A 23,031-nucleotide genomic window follows, 5' to 3' on the forward strand; every position below is an offset into this window, starting at 1 on the left:
TTTTAAAGCAGACTTTTCTGTCACCAAAGAGTTTTTGGAGCTGCAGCCGCTAAAACAGAATCATCTTTACTACATATATTAATGCTGATGATGCGATGTAACCAAACACAGTTTCAGGAAATGTTTGTGGCATTCTTGAAAATAAACAGGCGATTGGAGCAGATTTATCCTCCCTGGACAAAAGCGATATCTTAGACCTAAAATCTTTCGTAATTTATCCTTTTTAACATGTATGTCATATCTGATTAAGTTTTAATCCTTTTAAGATTAATTTAATATGATTAGCTGTGGTAGCTTCAGATGCATATTAATTATGTTTTTATGACTGACACTTTTTTTGTTGATGTTGGCTTTTGTTTTCATTTTAAATGTCATACTTGTAGTCAATTCATTATTTTCCATTTGCATTTTATTATTTTTCCATCTAAAAAAAAAAAAATCAAAAACAATGAGGATGATATTCAACAAAAGTGAAAAACACTAACTGTATATACGGTGAGCAGATGTCTCCCATTGTAAAGCCATAAGCGTTGAATTAGTAAAGTTGACGGTTCTATTTCGACGTGGATAGACAAAGAGCAGGAGAGAGACCGGTTACAGTGCTATTCCACTATTTAATGAAGTACCTCTAATTATAGTCAAGAGAGTTGCTTCATTGCTGAAATCACATTTACTTTGTGCCAGCGATGCCTTACGTTTTAGAACTCATGGTCTAGCCAGTCCTTGGTGCCTTCAGGGACGATATTAATTAGTAGTCTCAGAAAAACTTGGATGTCTTCACTGCTTTTAGAATCTACATCTCAGCAAACTTTAGAAAACTGTAACGCTAATGTGCTAAAAATCAGTATAGTTGTAGTGAATCAGATTGTTATGACCAATTGTGTGTAACAGATCGTATGTTTGAAGGGACATGTCAACAGCTTGTTGTGCCGTTTGTAAATTATACAATTGAGACACATCTCAACTTATGTTTTCAGCATGTGTGTGTTGAAAATTTACCCTAAATGAGATTGGTTTTAAAAGAAAATGAGAGAAATTCAGCTAAATTTGAACCAACCACTTAAAACCCTGAATATTTACGCTATCAAACAAAACCAATAGAGGAAGATCTTTGGCAGATCACCAGAGAAAATATTTTTTAAAAAAGGATCATTGGTCAGATCAGATGAAGCATCATTTTAAGTTTAAGAAAAAAGGTAATTCATTTATATTTATGATTGTTAAAGGTGACTTGTTATGTAAAATCAACTCTTTTGAGCTTCATACAATGTTATCATGTTATTCCCCAATTATAAACATATCTGGAGAGTTGCTTTGGTTCTTTCATGCATATTTGAGGAATCCCGGCCTGTAAAAGTGCAAAATACAATCATCAGAATTTATTTGACTGCTGTGTGACCATAGCTGCAGTTTGATGCTACAAGTTTAATCTTTGTGTTTTATCTTGGTTTGTTCACAAATCCACCTTAGTAAATAATAAATTACCAATGATTGCTTTTAAGCTTGGCCAATTAAACTTGTCCCCATCTCCTAAATTCCACCAAATCTATATTGAAACATTCTTTCTGGTGTGGCTCTTAACAGGAAAAGGGGGCTCCAGATCATATTCTGCTTAAGACCTTATACCACCGTGGGCCAGCCCTGCACGACATGCTAAAACCGCTGCACTGTGTATCCTTTTGCTAGATGCAAGAGGCAAACAGGGAGATTAATTTATGTGGCACTGGTAGGGCTGAACCTTTTTCGTTTCGTGACCATTGAATTTTTAATAAGCGCCACAAAGGCCAGGGTATTTGGGATGAGTTTCTCTGATCTTCGTTCTTCGTTGTCAGGCGGCTGGCCCTGTAGCGGTCGTTCATGTGTTTGCAGATCCCTCAGGCTGCTCACTGAGCTGATCTGCCTGGTAGAAGTGGAGGGAAGCTGGAGAAGGTATTTGATAAGATATTTGAGACATTATTGGCACTGCAAAATGAGAAGGTTCTGCGTAACTACGCCGCAAGCGCGGCAGCTTCTCCACGGGCTTAAACCAGCATCCCACTAGCCCGCCAGGCCACAAGGGAAATCTCCGGTAGTGCTGTACACCAGTCAGTTGAGTCCATATAAATGTACTTCTGGTATCATTAAAATGCTACAGAGCCCCTACAGATGAGCTGATATTTAGCTTTGTAATATGACTGGAAAATCCTAAAACAACATCGGCAATGTGCCTAATCTCTCACTGAAAAATTCAGAGGCAATAAATATGCAAATATTCAGTTTTCACAGCTTAAGAAATGAATTCAAAATACTTCTTACCTCACTGAAACATTCTAGGTATTTGTGAACAAATTTCAACACACAAACACACATTAGGCGTGGATGGGTGGTAAATCCTCTTCAGGTTTACACACCGCTTGTTTCTTTATTGATTTAAGTAAACCTTTAAATTATTTTAAACCGCATCACCTTGTAATTATTGCGTCACATTAAAGACGGGGGAGGTCACAGAAGCATGGAGGGATCCAAATGCAAGGTAGAACAGAGCGTAGGCTATGGGAAAGCATCTCGAAACCACAACAGAAAGAAAAGAAATCCTTGTTGTCATCCTTGAATATTTAACTTTGACCTATAGGTTATTCATGCATTCCTGGATTCTTTTACTAAGAAACAGTCTGTGTAAAAATCAACTCTGGAGAAACCCAGAATAAAAAGTACTGTAGCAAAACTGCAAGGTATGAATTCACAAACACACATGGGAGAAAGCTTGAGAAATAACGTTGGGTAGGTTGGACTCAAACGAATACAAAAGTTGTTGTCGCAGAATGACACACTCAAACGCTGCACCAAATAATGCATGAAAAGACAGCTCCCGGCCTCAAGAAGTTTGGCAATGACACAGTGCAACGATCATACAAATTGATTTAAAAAAATGTGAAAATATAAAGCTCGGTCAAGCGTGTCTCCTGACCTGAATTCAATTGAGCAGATTTGTGATGTTGTGGAAAGCAGAGAAGAAATCAAACCTTTTCTGCAAAGCGCCACTGAAAGGTTTTATTTACAAATACTGGCAGAATATCTCTGATGCCAAGCATGCCCAGAAGGGCTGAAAGCCTCATTAGGAATGAATGCAAAGATACAAATATTTAAACATCAAATCAGGAACCGAGTCCTTCCTCTGAATGCTTAATGGCATGCAACATTTTGGTTTGCATTTTTAATGAATTATTCAAGTGTTACAACGGAAGAAAAAAAATGATGGTTTAAAATATAATTTTTTGGAGATGTAAGATTTTGTTTGTGTTCGCTGTTGACGTGTAGCTGTAGAAGAATGAACCTTAAAACAGAAGTGCAACGATATCTTGAAAATTCTTGTTATGTTGTTACTTGAAATAAAATAAAATAAAATAAATGTTTAGTATTGAGTTCTTCTCAGGAAGTCACAGCAGTGTGTTTGCATCCGTTCACCTTTTTGTAATCACTGAAATAACACAGAAGAAAGTGTAGAAATCGACCAAAGTACCAGAGTACGTAAGTAAGTATTTTCAACAAACAAGGATGGATAATAAGAGAGTTTGTGTACAACAGAATATGTGGGCAGAATAAAAAGGAGCTGGCCTAGAAAGAGATCCACAGGGTGCCATTAGCCAGGTATAGCAAGAGAACCTGATGCTATAGCTGTCACAGCTGATGAACCGCCTTTGGAGGAGATCACTTGCCTGCTTACGGAGGAGTCATCACGGCGAACTAATTAGAAAAGCTCGGTCAGGAAACTGTAGGAAAGGATGCGCACAGATAGAAAAACCACACACTCAGACACATTAAGTGCGATCAAGCCCTGAGAGTGTGGCTACACTTGTCAAAACAACACTCCCAAAAATATATACATTACAGCTGAAGATTTGTTGTTTGTAAGCAGCGCACTCTGTTCATCCTTGACAACAAAATGTCGAAGGAATAAAAAAAATACGAACAAGCGAATGTAAATAAAATACAGGACGTACTGTACATTGGACTTTTAAGAATTCCCTGTATCCAGCAATTTATTTGGCCAGTCAGCAATAGAATACCATATTCCAAATTACAATGACAAACTTTGTGTGTGTTCATGTGTAATTACACAGGCAAGATTCATGCAACCATAAAATGAATTGCATTGATAATATAGCCAACATAAACCTGACAGAACCAGCTGCAAAGGCAAATAGAGTGCATAATTTACCCTGAAAGACAATGTCTATTTAGAAAGATTTCATTGGATTCCATCACCATATGTACAATTCAGAGGCACTGCAGCATTTCAGCAAATGCAGAGGCTTATTGTGTGTCCTCATTAATAAGCAAGTTGAAACAAAGTTTGAAGTTTATTACATTCCCCAAGGTTTAAGTGTAATGGTCTCCGTATAACTTTCAGTATGTCTACATTAGAGACTAGAATTCAAACTTCAATAGATATTTTCAGCTCTTTTGTTTGAGACCAAAACTGCAGAGTTAAAGTTTCATTGAAGGGGCAGTTATTGTATTTGCATACTCTGGAAATACGTTGTAGTTTTTATTCGGACTTTTCCGAACCGATTGTGTCAAAGTCCACAGCAGTCTGTACACAGAGTGCCCGCTCCATGTAACGCGCCAAATTAAATACAATTCATAGCTATTCAAAATCATATGTCACAAATATCTTCAAAAGTTTAAGTTAACAATGATATTGTACCTACAGTAGCTTCCTTTGGCGTGGGTTCGCCACACATTACAGATCCCTCCTCTAAACACAGTGATAAAAGCACTGTGAGGGTTTGTGACTTCGCCTCATGATGTTTGATATTCATTGAGCAAGAGCCTAATCTTGGTTCAAGCCTTATATTTATCCTGCATCATTTTAATACTTATGGTAAAGATCAGAGTATTTACAGTGAAGCCCAAGAATGAAATCATCAGCTTTCTTTTGGAGGATATACAAAGACACTCATGAGCGCAAAGACGCACCCAATTTGTTGAATTGGATCAGGGGATAAAACTTGCATGCATTCATGTAAAATAAACTTGCGCAGCAATATATTGTTTCCCCTCTCTCGGAATGTGAATACCATGTTTTTCCAAACAGCTACCCTGATTATTCCAAATAGCTATTTCTATGCAAAACACAGTAAAACAAGCTGTACTGTGCAGAGTTCAGTGCTCTCTGCTGCTCCAGCAAGTTCCCCATTTCTTTAGCTCTCTCTCGCAAAGCATTCCTGGCTACAATGCCAGTCACATTTCTCATTTTGTCCAGCCATTCATCCCATTATTGTCATTTATGGGTCTCAGAAAGGGGCTATTTGAGAAATCTTACAGTAAGAAATGATTTCAATCACTCGTACGACCTCGACCCATTTTCCCTGTGCTCTCAGCTGCTTCCAATATTCTTCTAGCATCCATGTAGTCAAATGTTTTTTATTCTTTTTTTTATCTTGAAAATTGAAGCCCTAGGCAACGTTCTTTGTATTTAATGAAGACTGGTTGCAACACACAATTAATCTTGCAATCTTTTACCTGAAAAAAAATAAATAAATAAAAGTAACAATAGCAAGGTGAACTGTATGCTTAGGGGTGTAAAAATCTCTTCTGAGTGAAATTTCAGTTTAGAGCGTATGTTGTGTGAATGGATGTATTCTGAGACACTTTTTTCCCCTTTGTGAGCTACTTCATGATTCAGGACAAAACTGTTCCTGCAGAGATGAACCATGAGCCTGTATAGTACCTTTAAAGCACACACAAGTCAGACACAGAGGAAACACAAAGGGAACAGTGTGTAGTGTTCCTCCTCAAATAAGGCTTTACAGGCACTCTTCTGGAGATCAAAGATATAAAGGTTTTTTAGATGCCCACTTTAATCAATAACACTTTCCAGCATTGAGTTAAGTGCTAACTATAACCCCATGTGTCTCCACACTGTAATGAATCAGCAATCTATTCCATCTGTACCCCAACAGGAATATGCTCTGAAACAGAATGTGTTTGCATTACAACAAGAAATGAAAAGAATCCTCAAATATTGTTCTTCTTAAAACCTACAGCATGTAATTTTTATAATAAAAAATATGTTTACATAATTTTTTAAACTGTCACAGCATAGTGTAAAACAGATTCTGTGAAAAAAATTAATTCAATCATTCTCTGCCTTCTCAGTGTTAACTAGAAACAACCAATCAGAGCCAGGATGATGATATTACCGCTGTCAATCACTCTTGTGTAAGCATTGCTCATCGCTCTTCTTGAGTTTTACCTTGATCTACGTCTTTGCCTGCTTCTATAATCACTGGATGTATGCATCGCCTGCATACATGCAGTGGGGTATGTTTGTAAACCTTGAAACGGGCACTTAATCATATTGTGTTAAAGGTAGAGATGTGCCGATCAGGTTTTTTCCTGCCGATACCGATCACCCATAATTATTATTTTTTTAATCATAAGCACTACCAGTTACAGTATGTGGACAAAGGAACCATAAATTCACCTTAATTTAGACAAAAACTTGTTTTTAATAACTTTTTCCAAGATAAAAACAAAACAGGCATTGTGCAAATTGTACTGCTATCGGTAATATTATCTTTAACAGACTGAAAACATTTGAAGGCTCGGAAGGGGCTAAATAATGCAAAAAGTCAAAATAAAACCTCTCAACATTGCCAAAGAAATTCAAATGTAAAACTTAACATTCAAAGGCAAATACAGGTTCCATTACAATAAAGACCCACCTTAAGCCACCTGAGTTACTGAATGAAACCTTCCTGATAACACTGCGGATAGCTGATTACTGCTAGTTCGGATTGGCTGTTTCTGACTGAGCGGAATAATTATGCAGAACAGGGAGGAGGCAGAGGAGATCGATTATTTTTTCAGAGATTATTTGTCTTATGTGAGGACAGCGAAAGTTTTAATACGCATGTAAAATTTATTTTTTTAAGTTAGATGCTGCAGCTTTGAATAGAGGTTTGGTGTGAGAGTCACTACCAGGTGGAGCAGAAGCGTCTGTGAAATATAGCATAGCAGCGGTTCAACAGCGAGAGCAGAACCAGCGTCTTAAATCGCAGCTTGAAGACTTAACCCTCCTATTATGTTGCGGGTCAAATTGACCCGTTTCAAAGTTTAAAAATATTTTTAAAATAGTTGCAAGTATTTTTATTGCATGAAACTTTTTCTATTTGTCTTAATAGGTGAACTCTACATATAAATTGAAAATTTATTCATTTTACACATTTGCAGCCCCCCCTGCATCTACTTGTTACATCGATACTGTTCGGGTCAATTTGACCCGGCAGTCAAGTTAAAGTGCAAAAAAAGATTTAAAATGTCCAATTCTGTTTGTGTCCTTACAGCTATGAACCTTATTTCACCACACACACACAAACACAACACAACACACCACACAAACCCACTTTCTCCCTACTCTCTTTTCTTCACGATGAACTGCGAGAAAGCAGGTGTTCATACAACTTTTGATGGGAACCTATTCTGTTCCCGTGGGTAAACTCCACCCACACTGAGTGGACACTCAGTACAAGTGGAGGGGAACATAAATACTCTCTGCATGACTCATTTATCTTGATTTTAATTGGCGGGTCAATTTGACCCGGAACAGTATGTGTGTCTCAAATTCAATTATAAAGATCGCCCTTTGAAAAAAAAAATTAAATGTAATATAAAATTTTTTACCAAAGATCACTTTCAAGGAAATTATTGATTTTTTGTGTCTAGGTTTTTTTCAGTATGTCCAAATGAGTAATTGAGTAAGTTGTCGTCATTAATCCTTAATTTCTGAGAAATAAAAAACGTAATTGCACAAATTTTGATTGAGATGGTTAGTATTAGAGTTAATAATCAGATAAAAAAATGTTTTGGAGGAATTTTTTGGTTCCTGACACTATTGCATGATAAAAACTCTCCCCGGGTCAAATTGACCCACGAACATTATTGCTATACCTCAGAAACGAACATAACAGGAGGGTTAAATAATTTTGCGGGGTATTTGTTTAGCTTTCTGACCGTCATGCTAATCCGGGTGAGTGTTTGTAGCTGCGCGCTGCTTTACCTGCTGTCTGATCTTCCATATGTCATTTTTACTGCACTGAGCCTCGATGTAGCCAAACTCCGTCAAGTATGGCATTGTTTTGATGCCATATTAGATTTGTCGTGTTGATGCATTTTGACCTGCTTCACCTCATATGCTTCAATTTTCCGCAGCAACACGCAAACGTCCTCAATCACTCAGTGCGTTATAGTTACACATCGCTTAGGATTTGTTGCTGCGCGTTTGCGCAGTGTGAAGGAAAGAGGAGACCAGCTGCACAGGCAGGTTGCGAAATGAGATGCAGGTGATCGGTATCGGCAACAAGAGACTGTGATCGCCGATCACCGATCATACACTTTTTCACGGAAATCGGCCGATTCTGATCGGTGGCCAATCGGCACACCTCTAGTTAAAGGTCAACTTAAAGTAAAATTTAAAAAAATAAAAATAAAAGTATATTTTACATTCATATATCTTAATCAAAATTCTGACTGAAATTATTCTCAACTGTATTGGGAAAATAATGAAAATCACACATTTCCACCAGCTAAACAGAGCTACAAAGCGGAACTGAAAATTCAGAATTCTTGTTTCCAAGGCAAACAGCTGTTGCTATGTGACATCACTGTGGACAAACTATCCAGCTGCCAGTATGTCCATCTCTGAAACGGAAACAGATTTTGCTACAGAACCAAATATAAAAACTGTCCAGATGCACCAAATTGGACCTGTCAAAAAGAGTGGAGAATCTGCTGCTCAGACAGAACGCTCTGAAGAAAATGACAAGGAAAGTGGCCTTGACTGGAGTGCTGGGAGGACAGTGTTAAGAATGAAAATCCCAATCGATGAATCATAATTTGTATCGACATATGGAGCATAAAATCAGCCAACAAAAGCATTCAGTACGTATTTTTATTCCCTTTCAGCACTGAAAGGAGACACTTTTACCATTACATTCGAGAAGAGTTTCTAAAAAAGTCTGTGCAGTGTCTGAGGAGAAGAAGGAGGCTAGCTGATTATATGGACTGAAGACACTCCCTGAAATCACACCATGTCTCTGTGGCCTGATAACTTTCTGTTTTTCTGAGGAATGGCCCTTACATTACAGAACAGAATCAAAAATTAAACTCTTTTCAATAGGCCCTTTGTCTAACAACATGCAACTCTTTCATGACCTTGGTAAAGCGTCTCAACAACAGGAAATGCAACATGGTGGGTAGCTACATGCATGCCCATCACAATTTAACTCATTATGCATGAGCATTATACTGACACCACTGTCATTGAGCATATATATCCATCTACGCGACCGGAGACATTCATAAAAGTGAAGTTTCCAAGTACGTATGTCTGCTGATGAAATGGGTGTTTCCAAATTAAGGCGTTTCTCATGGACCACTCCTGCCTGTATGAACAAAATCCAGTTCAACGTGATTGGACAGGCATGTCATCATAGGAGTTTCTCAAGATCTACACCTGATTGGACGAAATTAACATCTATCGTTTGACTTTTTTGCCATTAAATTTTGTCTAGTCCTCAAGCTCTGATGTTGCAGAAAAAGGTCCCGGTCATATACACTGCAGAAGGTCCCGGTATGGCTGCAGAGATTTTGCTTTCAACACAGCGAAACATTGACGCCCTTGCGTTCTCCTTCAGCTGGAGCCCTTTTAGTGCAAAACTGCAGTCCTGTGGTGCAAAACCATAGAGCTGCATAGACTGTGACGCTTGTTATGAGAAGAGCTTGCTATGCTTCGTCTGTTTCCAGCCTTTTGTTCGCACAGCACCGTCCACTCAAATCTTTCGGACCTTTTGAAAAACTAAAACAGCTTTGTGCATCTATAGCCATGCAATATCCCATTTCAAATCCTGCAAATCATTTGGTGCTCCACCTCTTTCATGAGCTGAGAAGGGTAATTCAAGCAATGATATTAATGCAGTTTGTAGAAAATGACATGTTTTGGCCCCGTTTACAATAATATTTAGAAATTTGATGGGTATTCAAATACTGCATACTATCAAATTACACAGTTATTTGAAAAACTAAAGTAGTCTTCATTTGACCTTTAAAGTCCATGATGAATTCTCTTCTCAAAGTGCATCATTACATCTCTAGGTGCACTATAATAGTGTGCCTTTAATTTTATTATTGGTATGCTATAATTACATTTTTAAGACAAGCCCACATTTTGAAATTTCTTATTGATAAAATATCAATGATAGGTCCTCATTAAAAAAATAAGACGTATATTAGTAAGGTGTGAAAACAAAATATCCAAGGATGTGATCACTTCAGACAAAGGTTCAGTAAAGTTTCTGTATTTTATTTTTTTTTCAAGAATTAAAGAAGCGAAGGTCAATTTACTATTTTTTTAAATTTTTTTATGGGAGGTTATCGTCACACAAAGTTGCTTCAGTCAGCAGAAGAAGCTGCAGAGAGAAAAACAGCAAGAGGAGATAAATATGGAACATTATTGTAATGGCACAATAATGTCATTTAACTTTCCATGGGGTCACAATGTCAAAACCAATTTGCATGCAAAATGAAATCAGCGAATGCAGCGCCAGGAACAGCAATATAACAATAAACCACATACTGTTTCTTCCGCACGACTGCCTCTTTGTAAGATATGAATACAAACATTCATACTTACTGGTTTTAACTCCAGAAAAAGCAAATAGGTTGAAACGTAATATCTACAGACTGAACCTAAAAGCACTTTTAAATAACTAATACGGATATATCGTGCCATACAGTTTCATTTGTATACTTAACAGGTTGTTCTTGTACAATGTGCAAACATAATTCTGCTGTTGAGTCTGAGATATAAGACAGACTAACAGATGTTCTCAACAATGCCCATGGCAGCTTTGATTTTTAACAAAATGTAACAGTGTTTCCCTTCAATTCAAGGGAAACAAAGGAATCCATCTGACACAGAAACAGCTCATGTTCTGCCAGCTTAGTGAACGAAGGAAACCAGCGTGGCAGAGGCAACGACCTTCACAACAATTCCCCACTTCTATTTTTAACAGATATTTAAACAGTTATTTTCACCGCAGCAACGAGACAGGGCTCCTTTGAAGTTTCTCAGCTGGGAGATAAACATTGTATCAACAAGATTACCTGCATAACCTTGTTTTTCTTTTTCTGGTGGTTTGACAGCTGCTGCTTAAATTATATGATTTGAGTTGCTTTTTCCTAAGCTACTTTAAAAAAAAACATGTAGTAATTATCCCAGAAAATAAATCTTTATTTTTCCCATGTACTGAAGTGAGCTGAATTGAACTAATTGTTTTACTTTAAAAGTCATAATCATCTACATCTGAAAAATAGTTGACTCTTCCTCATGCAACATGATTTCATTGGACAAGAGCCATGGGAGACATGTCAGGCTTAGAGGGGGGCAACACACAAACTTTTACTTGGAAAAGAAGATTGTTGAGGGATAAGAAGGTACTCCATCTTTCGATTCTATATAGTTTTTACATGATAGAATAAAACCATTCTGCCTATAAACCTGAGAAGGGGGCATACGGGCAATATCAAACAATATTAAAGGTTATTTTGAAGCTGAAAACACTGAAGATAGATTCCAATCTTTTTAGGAGCAGAGGTCCCACTAAATTATCCTCTAATTAAGGTCAGACTAAAACTGCAAAAGATCCTAGAGATATATTTTAGACTCCTTAGGTCTCTGCATATTAAGCATTAATAAAAAATGTCAAGTGTAATTCAAAAACAGCAACAAAAATGCACACCCCCAATGTACCCAATGACCATGCTAATTAACGGAAGCAGTAAAAGCTAACAGCAATGTGTATCTCCATGCTATTTAACAATGAAGAGTATGTTCACAAATACAGGTTCCTACATGTGGGAAAGTGTTGCTGTGTTCAGGGAATCCCCCAGTGTATTACAAGCATGACGGGTCACCTGGCTTTATTTGCCCCCATCACCGCCCTCCCATGCATCGCTTGTTTATTTATTTTAAATGGGGCTTTTTTAAAATACACCGGTAACATTGATAGCAAAGCAGGTACATAGTTGATGCATTGGACTGGGCGCAAGGTCAGGAGCACACACCGTAATCGTACTGTCCAAGGTCCTGCGCATTGGCCCTGCATGCCGGGACGTCGTCGGGTCATGCACCTGAAAAGTTTTGCACCTCGTCACAGATGGTGCGCGCCACCTTTCACTCAAGCTGGACAATTTAGAAGGTGTTCTTCCAGAGCAGATTCACCTGCACCAGTATTTATATGAACTTTTTAACCACCTTTCCCCGTGGATTGGAACTGCACATAAATTGTCCCTGTAAACTGTCATGATAACTAAAATTAGCCTTTTTGCTTCTGTTGAAAGGGAAAAGATTAAAAAGTATGATTCTTCAAACTAGAATGAAAAGGAGAAATGAAGAAAAATATCAGCAGCTCCATAAATAATACCAACAGATAGATAGTATTTGCTGAACTCTCTGTTTCTCAAATATTGACCAAAGTTGCACTTGTATTGACACTAGAATAGAGATTATCTAATGAGTCCTGATGTCATCACTGAGGTATGGCTGAAGTTTAATCAGTTTAAATGTAGGACTCAAATTAATATTAGGGTTAAGAAGCTAGGGAAATATGTTTTTGTAAATTATATCACGTTGAATGCAAGCTTTTTCATTTATTTGGTAGTTTTGATCTGAAAAGGTTTTGTTAATATGGTCATCAGGAGTATTACAGAAGTATTTAATTAGTCAAGATTAAAATCATGGGTTTATACTGAATGATAGGCATACACTTTCTCCAACTCAGTTTTTCCCCACCTTAAAAAGTGTTAAGTATTGAACAGGCCATCGTATTTCTCACTAAAATATTTCTGAAGGATCCTTTGACATAAAAAATCACATGAGATGTTGGCAACAGTCCAAGTAATTCACACGCAGAAATCATAGCAAATGATTTCTTTACGTTTTATCCCAGTTTTATGTTTTATCATTGAAATGATACAGGAATACAAATGAATTGAAAGTCAAAAACGGATTAAATGCCTCTGGAGGCATTCCTTCTCCCTCGGTGTAAAGTGTTATCAGCCGGTTCTATCCAAACGGACGGCCTTTAAAATGTTTCTCATTACCAGCGTATGAGGTTGCTGTGATAAGTAAATGGAAAGAGCTCCATCTCAAAACCTTTACTGACTATTTGATAAATCAACAAGGGGCACTGGTTGCATACATTTCTGAATCTTTCAACAAGTGCCATTGGACCCATAATACAGAAATGAAAAGATTATAATTCCATAATGAACCAACAATGAGTTTCTGCTCCTTGCAAGATTTCCGACACAAAGCGAGTCAAAAATCAAAACTGAGCAGTCGAGGAAAATAGTTCCATTACCATTTTTTGTTTCCTACCAAGTGTTAGATACATTTCAGTAAGTGCATGTGTGATTAATTTCCTCCTTGTTGTATAGTAACATAATGCCTCTACCATTTTTTCTCTCTTTTTTAATTTATGGAATAATTTAAAGGATTCTGTATCGTGAAACTCTTACTAAATGTCCTCTGAAAAGTGCGCACTAGATAAAAGGGATAACACTGTGGTAGGGTGGAGGGAATGAAGCTAAAAGGAACTGCAGTCAGCTTTTATTAGAGGAAAAGATCCCCCACCAGACTGCAACTCCTGCCTCCTTATGATGACAGCCACCACACTTAGTCTTACACAGCAAGTCCTACTAATATCTGCATGCTCATGACAGAGTGTTATGTCGTTTCGTTTTGTGGTCTAATGATTTAATGCTCATCTTCCTCAGGCACCCATTTCCCAAGTTTATCCCAAAGTTTACTTCCAAATGAGCCATCGATTGGATGAAAGTCTGCTTCCAAACTTTGGTATATATTAATTTCTGCTTGAACTTAAGATGACATTTACAGAAATAGCAGTGTCAATATCTGATTGAGATGTTTATGTTTCTTCTGATAAAGTTGCACTTTATATCTTGTGCAACAATTTGATCATTTTAGGGAAAGATTATAAAACTATGTATTCAGATCTGTAACTCTGGCTTAATTACAAAACTTAAATAACGAGCTGCCGTAAAGTGACAATTTTTAACATATGCTAATGCAGTGCATGTGTTTGTGTTTGTCGTCATATGCATGTGCCAATGCAAATTGCAAACCTCAGTCTGTGTCTAATTGAAGCACTCCCTCATTGCACCCCTGCCGTTTTATCCTTGAAGTCCACAACCTTGATGGCAGCAAGAAAAAAAATCTTCTCCCATGCAGTTTTCTCACATTGCTGCGAGTTGTTTTTGAAGTTTCATTTTAGTCAAATTGGCAACTCCTCACAAGTGATTCCTGCGCGCACACCCGTTCCGTTCCTTATTCAGTGAAGTGAGGATAAGAAAGTAAATTACACAAATGGAGAAACCAATTAAGAGTTGGATAAACTGGAGTGATTGAGGATGGAGGGTGAATTTATCAGCCAGTCTGAGGTCACACAGGATTGAGTTGCTCGAGACATCTATATGAGGAGCAGTGAACCGTGCCAAGCATGACTGGAGTGCTGATGGCAAATAATAAACAGGTGCCTTAGAGGGATAAGATGAAATCATTGAACACTGCGGAACTTTGATCTGATGCTGAACATCGACTACAGCTGTAAGACAAACTCTGCTGTGTAAATTCACAGATCACATCGTGTTTACATATTATGTTCGCAGCGGTAAACTGTGAAAATGCACCAAATAAAGTTTTTAAAATAAATTAAATGTTGCCTCACGGGAGCTCGAAACAACACATTTCCGTAGATATGCCTTCCGATATCGAAATCTAAATATTGTACTCAAACACTTAATTCTGCAGTCTAGATTTATTGCACATTTTTACACAAGCAGCACAGAAATTCCTCTTGAGACGTTTTAACATCCTTTAGAAACACTGTTTATATATATATAAACCTTATTTTTGCTGCAGGGGCTTGTTGTTCCATTTTTCTCTTTGGATTCAGATCAGGTAACTAAATCATCGTAGTTTTTGCTCTTTTTCTACTTGGGGCATTTTGGCAGTGTGCTTTGGGCCCTCAACATCCTGGATTAGTCGTCCTCTGCCAAGCTTGAGAAGGCAGAGTCATCTTGTCAGTCAGTAATTTATTTACTCGCATACATAGTGCCATTTGTAAAAATAATGGTCCAAACCCGTTTCGCTCGGATGCTTTCCTACAACACTCATCTGTATATTCTGTGCTTCAGTGTCAGAACTACATGCACTTAACAGATCGTGAAAAAGCATTTGTATTCGCAAGACAGATTTTTTTTTTTTCCTTTTCCACTTTATTTCATTACAGCTGTGCACCTCAGTGTATTTTATTGGGATTTTATGTTGGACAGTAGTGCATGAAAGCAACTGGTTAAAGAACTTGCAGTTGTTTTATGAGAGCAAACATGGACGAAGGCATCCATGTGAGATGAGACCAAGCTGAACTTTTGCTATAGGTGCAAAATGATACATGGGGAAAAATGGACGCTGCATGGTGGCAGCTGGTGGTGGCAGCATTATACTGTGAAGATGACTTTCCTCAGCTGGGTTGGTTAGACTGGTTAGAATTGATGGGGAGATTATTAGAGCGAAAATATATGGCAGCTCTGGATGCCAAAACTGAAACCGTTAGAGGCTGGAAAGGGCCACGAGCTGATTGGAGGTTCAACAGAACAATAACCCTGGCAGAGCATATCCATGTCTTGGAATGGCCTAGTCAAAGTCCAAATTTAAATCTAATTGAGAATTTCTGTCTGATTTTCTAATTAATCGTCACAAAAACTCTGCAGCTATGCTGCTTCTTCTCTTAAGAAGGGTGGCTTTAGTTGTTTTTAATTATTAAAACAATTGATAATCTGTCACAAATAATTAATGAGGTTCACCAATAGTTTATTTGACAAACCACATTAAAATACTTCATCACCTCACCTCTAATTGTCTTTAAAATTTATTGGTAAAAAAAAAAAAAAAAATCAATAAGAATTTCTCTTGTCCATTACAAGCCCTAAAAAATTTTATATGCCCCCCAAAGCTAAACTATACTTCAAATTCAGTATTTAATTTCCATTTGGGATCAACAAAGTAAATTTAAACTGAATAGAATTAAAATAGTCAATGTTAACTTACAATTTTTCTTTTTTTTGTTCCTGCAGCTGAGAAATTTGATCTTGCATTAATCGCGCATTATTGGTTCTGAAATACTGGCATCACATTCAGTAATGGTGAGAAACAGATGAGGTGAAGCGAATCATGAGACCTTAAACCATTTTTATCCCTTAAGAATCTCCACAGATCAATATCAGGCAGGGTGCAGTATGAATCCCAATAAACTTTTTTCACAATTAGCCATTCACACAGGGTTCACATTGAAAAACGGAGGGTTAGTCAAAACTCACAGTGGCTAGACCTGAGTGCATTATTCCAAAAAATATGACACTTGGATAAAAAAATAATTATTGTTGGAATATTTTGTGCCGAGCTTTAATGTAGTTATGTTAGATTATTCTATGCATCATGCAAAAGCATGGACAGACTGAACATTTGTCTGATTTATTTAAGCTCTCAGTAGGAAGAGTTGAGTCAGTGAATAGATACAGTGTGCTGCTCCCTAATGGCTGAAATTCTGCCAAGTGAAACCAATGACTGCCTTTGAAAAGCATTTTTTTTTTTCTGGCAAGCGAAAAGTATGTTTTCCTTACAACAAAGAAACTGTCTCAAAAGGGCACCAATGTGCGTGACAGTCTGTGTACACTAACATTTAGCAGTGATCATACTGATGTCAAGGGTTTTCTCTACAACTAAAAAGAGTTGAGGGGAAATACTTTTTACTGTTCTGCACGGTAATTAAAGTCTCTATGACAAACTGTAGTTTAAAGCTAATTGTTCGAAAATAAAATATTGTTAAAGCTGAAGTGTGCAGTACAATGAGACTTGATTTGATTTTGTATCATTTCATTCATGTTAAATTTACTAATAAATTAAGATTTTATTTGTGCTTATAATTTATAATTTAAGCATGGGATATATTATTGTAGCATTTAATCCACCATATGTTGCATACAGACAAGAGAGCTATAATTTATTATGATAGGAGTGTATGATGTGACCAGAGAAATCTAATGAACAGATGGAGAAAAACAAAAAAAATAAAAAATCAGCTAATTGAAAAAAATGGGAGGAATGATGTGTTAAAGGCCAGATGAACAAAATGCAGAATAATTGTGAGCATAAGAGAGTAGCATAAAGAGTAAAAAATAACTTAGAGCAAGAAGATAAAAACTAAAATAAAATCTACAAGTAAAAGCTGCTATGGCCAAGTTTCACACCAGAATGTCTAATGCTTTGTGACATGCATACATTTTGATGGGATTTTACTTTCAGGTGGGGATTTGTCCAAGATATCTTTTTGTATGCAAAATTTATTATTTGTTTTTGTGTTGTGCAAGTCTTTTTTTTATGATTAAGCTTTTCCTCAAATATGTATTTTTTTTTTTATGACTTCAGCCCTAATCACACAGACGGATAAGCAAATGCACACAATTAAATAAAATGTTATTAAATGAAAACTAAATGAAATGTAAAATAAAATACAGTATAATAAAGTGCAGAAAATAAACATCTGACCTAAATGATACAGAGAACGTAAAAAATACATCAATTTGTTCAGTAAAGCTGTTTGGAAGCATCTCTCTTGTAGGTGAAAGTGACTGAAACAAAACAACAAAAAAAAGAAAAAAAAAACAGCTCACTATACTCAAGAGCAAAGGGAAGACCTCTCAGAGTTGAATTGACATGGCAAAGAATAGACTTTGGAAAAATAATGGAATTCCATTTTTAACTGAATAAAGTAAAAGGTTTATCCTTCAAAGCTCCTCCTACAAAATGTATAAATTCAGAGATCTGGCAGAGCTGCTTAAAGAAATTGCCAAAAATGAACTGAAATTTCTCTCTCCAGAATCAAGAGATATATCTTTATTTAACAGATGAGATGTTTTGTTTGAAGTCAAAACCACAGATCTTATGAGCAATTCATCAGAGTAAGGCATTATATTCTCATCAGCACCTGTTATTTACTCTGAGGCTGGGCCATGTGGTGAGGCAGTGAATTAGTATGCAGCTAGTTTCTTTACAGGCTGCCATAATGATGTCTGTGATGAAGATAGTGAGTCAGTCACATCTGCATCAGGTAGAAGTCTCATTTCTTTCTTTAAAGCTCCAATATACCATATGCAACATACATTAGAAAAAGCACCATGATTTGTGACAAGAGTGGGAAGAAATAGTGGGCAACATAAACATTCCTTTCACCTTCATGCTACTGAGTTTTATGGTTTCCATCTTCACTTTAGCTTTAGGAAAACCATTGACTGTTTTCAGACTCACTGATGGTGACAGATACAATAAGCTTGTCCCGCTATATCTTCACTTCCTACTTATCTTGGAGTGAAAATTGGAAATAAACACACCGGTGTTGAGGTGTCTAGTGCATTGAATGCTCTCTCTGCCCATTTGCTCCTGTTTACTGAATTCATTGACACTGCAGTCATTTGTTCTGTGCAGCTGCAGAAAAGTTCAGTGAATGTTTGAGTGAGCATGTAAACCTGATTTATATTTCCAGCCATGAATGGCTGAATACATGAGGCTGGTATTCCTATTGATTCAACAATGCACTGCCTTAAACCAATCTGGTTCCAGCAACAGGAAGAGTTTCAAGATGGAATCTCTGTGACGTCATGGTGACCCTATGACCCAAGATGAAAAAAATCATCGTCTTTGCAGCATTGCTGCATCAGGAGCTTTTGATCCGCGTCCAGGAGCTTTTGATCCAAAATAAAGATGACTGAATTATATATATTATATTTAGATCTGAGAGGGCGACTTGTGTTTGTGTAAGTTTTTTAAATATGTATATTAATATCTTTGTCTTTAACATACATGCTTCCATGTCATGTCATTTTGCTGCAGTTGCATCTGGATGTCCCCACCGTGGAACAATTAAGTATATGTCTATTCCATAAGTGTGTTGCAACAACTCAGCAGAATCTAGTTCCTTGTAACTAAGGAATATATTTATAGAAATAAACACAAGGTACAATACCAACAGGTTGGTTCAACCTGTTGTTGGCGTAATAACCCTCAGTATATAACTCTCGAAGAGCCCAATTATTGCGCCATTGTGTTGCTAAATGTTTTATGTCATATCACTGTGATTTAAGATACAGTTCTGAAATCAAAGCCATTTCTATATATAGTTGCTATTGTTTCAGATCTCGCTTGTTAAACTCCCTTAGATATTTATGTGACAGTAAAGGTCTCTTTTTTCCCACTGTACAACCAAAGTAAAATGGCTGGTTAGAGTTATAAGACATAAAGTTGCCATCTAGGGACGCACACATTTTTACAGTCTATTAATCTATGAATAATTAAAGCCTCTCCGTTGTCCCAGAGGAGATTACAGCACTTTGTCTTTCAGGGCAGTAACTTGTTTAGCAGTGCCCACATAGAGCATGCTGCAGTTTCTGCTGTCTGAAGCTTGTGAGCCCAAAACACTGAACACCTGCACTAAATTTACAAACTGCAGAAACAAAATAGGTCAAGAAAGAGTCTGCAATGTGCTTCATATCTGCGTTTAATTAGGCATAATAAATGTGTTCAGCATTCCCTTCTCTTGCCGATCTCGGTGACAGGAACCAAGTTATCCGTTTCACTTCCTCACGCAGACGAGACTTTCATTCACGTTTACACAGGAAAGTATTGAAATCTTTTGCGATCATTTCTGTCACAATCAGGATGAGAGATGACTGAGGATACGCAGATCCTTTCCAGTTTTCTGAGCAGTGAAAAGATGTCCAAACAACAGCTGTTATTGCAGCTTTGCTTGCTTTGAGATTTGAAATGCGTCTCTCCCAGCACCAGCAACAGTAAACAAGCGCGTCTGCATGCAGATGACAAAAACAAATAGTTTACAATTTCATCAAAGGCCAAGCAAACTATGACGGATTTAGAGCCAAGATACTGCCAGTATAAAGACTGTTACTGATAAAAAATATATATATATATATATTCTGCCACACCAACAGGTATTTGATGTTGGAAGAAACAGGAGCTCCTTCCCACTGACATGCTGCTTTGAAACTATTTTGTATATATATATATATATATATATATATATATATATATATATATACATATAATAGTTACATATAATTAGTCTCCTGTCCGTTGAAACGTTGAAAAGAGATAAAAGATCTGCTGGAAGTGCAGACCGACTCATGGAAAGCCAATTAGAATCACTATAAAAGGAAATAAATATTTGATCTTAATTACTTGACTAGTTGAGAGCTTTTTGTCTTATGTAGTTAATCAGACTTTAGATCTTAACCTCATTTCAGTCACCAGATTAAGCCAGTTTGTCTTACATTTAGTATATATAATTGCAGTAAAGTCATAAAATGTTATAGATGACTTCAAAACATTATTGCTAAAATATCAGCTCTTATAAAAAATATTCAGTAGGGCTGAAACATCTATATCTAAATCAAAATAGGCATTACCCGGAGGGAACTAACCAGGACTCTGGTGACCTCTCTTGAGCTATTACTTGGATCCTAATTGGAGATTTATAAAGCCGTTACATAATTTTGTCTGTATTGTTCTTTTTTAGATCCGAGAGGGCGACTTGTGTTTGAGACTCAGACCTGGCTCGCACTTAAGTCCTACAATAAAAGCCTTCATCAAAGATGTCATAAACAAAAACATTAACAATGCTCGAGCTTTATTTGCCACTGTTGACAGGCTCACAAATCCTCCAATGACGTTGCCACCTGAACTTCAATCTATTGCTGCCTGCAACAAGTTTTCAAGTTTCTTTTCAGAGAAAATTCAAAAGATCAGAGGATTAATCTGCACATCCACTCCAAAGACAGTACTAATGCTGTGCCCAAACAAAACAAATGCAGGAAAAATGACCCAATTTCTACTACTAAATTATAAAACCCTAGAAGAAATTATAAGTCAATTAAGCTCCAGTTCCTGCTGTCTGGATGTCCTACCCACACATTTCTTTAAGAAAGTCCGGCCTGTTGTTGCTAATGATCTGATCCAAATAGTAAACTTATCGCTCTCTTCAGGTGTTTTCCCCCAGGCTTTGAAAACAGCAGTTGTCAAACCACTGATAAAAAAGAACAATCTGGACAAATCCCTACTGCAGAATTACAGGCCGATCTCCAACCTCCCATTCATCAGCAAAATTATTGAAAAAGCTGTTTTTAAACAATTAAATAACTGAATCTTACATAAAGAACAGGGATTTCTTTGTTTCAATCGGAAACTTCTCATCAGAGAGGTCAAAGGTCACATGTGGGGTACCCCAAGGTTCAATCCTAGGACCCCTTCTTTTCAATATTTATATGCTCCCACTGGCAAAGATTATAACAGGACTTTGGATTAGCTACCACAATTATGCGGATGATACACAGCTCTACATCACAATGTCACCAGGTGACTCTGAACCCATCCAATCACTGAATAGATGCTTAGAACAGATAAATATGTGGATGTGCCAAAACCTTCTCCAGCTAAACAGAAACAAAACTGAAGTTATTATCTTTGGACCTAAAGATGAGCAAACTAGAATCAATCCACAGCTTCAGTTATTACAACTAAAAACCAGCGATCAGGCCCGAAACCTGGGAGTAGTGATGGACTCTGACCTGAACCTTCAGAACCACATTAAGACAGTCACAAAGTCGGCCTTCTATCACCTGAAGAACATCTCTAGGATTAGAGGAATTATGTCTCAGCAGGATCTAGAGAAACTCATCCATGCGTTTAGCTTTAGCCTCATTGATTACTGCAACAGCGTCTTCACAGGTCTGACTAACAAATCAATCAAACAGCTGCAGCTGATCCAGAATGCTGCTGCTCGGGTTCTCACTAAAACCAGGAAGATAGAGCACATAACACCAGTTTTAAAGTCCCTCCACTGGCTCCCTGTAGCTCAGAGAATAGACTTTAAAATACTGATGTTAGTTTATAAATCTCTGAACGGTTTAGCACCACGATACCTTAAAGATCTGTTATTGTTGTACCAACCGTCTAGATCTTCTGGTTCTGGTCTGCTCTGCATCCCCAGAACCAGAACCAGACGAGGAGAAGCAGCATTCAGCTTCTATGCACCACAGATTTGGAACAAACTTCCAGAAAACTGTAAAACAGCTGAAACACTGGGTGCCTTTAAATCTCAACTTAAAACTCACCTGTTTAGAGTTGCTTATGGCTAAATTAGGGTTAGAGTGCCGGTTTTGATGTCTTCCATCTTTTTATGTCTTTAATTTCTTCTTCTTTCTTTTTGACGTTTTAATGATGTAATGTTTTTTTTTTTTTTTATTTTTATTTTTATTTATTTATTTATTTATTTTTTAAATCTCTCTCTTTCTCACTGATTATTTCTGTTTTTATTTTAATTATGTAAAGCACTTTGAAATGCCTTGCTGCTGAAATGTGCTATACAAATAAAATTTGATTGATTGATTGATTGATCAAATTCGACTTAAACTCGTGTACTAACAAATTTAAAACTTCCCTTGAACTCTTAATCTGAGACTTTAGTCTTAACAGTTTTTATCTCATGTAATGAAGAGTGACAGGAAGTCAGTATGTGAGACGTAGAGTCTGCAGCTTCTGCATATGTTTTACTGAGATTGGATGCGCTTCATTATTACCTGGGGATGTTGGTTAATTATGGGCTGTCAATGTTAATTCTCAGTCATCCAGGTAATGAACGCTATACTTTTGCGAATGCTGATTGGTCCCTCCTTCCTTTATTCTTGATGTTTCTCACTTAAACTTCTTTAACTAAAAGTAAGAGCAAGCAACATTAGGAAGTGTTCAACTTGTGACTCACTGAGATTAGTTTTAGATGTTCATATAACCAGCCAAAATATTAGCGAGTTCTTGTATTTTCTCAAAGTCTAAATCCCCTA

Source organism: Poecilia reticulata, chromosome 17 (genome assembly GCF_904066995.2).
Source record: "Poecilia reticulata chromosome 17, P_reticulata-male-v2, whole genome shotgun sequence".
NCBI classification, from domain to species: domain Eukaryota; kingdom Metazoa; phylum Chordata; class Actinopteri; order Cyprinodontiformes; family Poeciliidae; genus Poecilia; species Poecilia reticulata.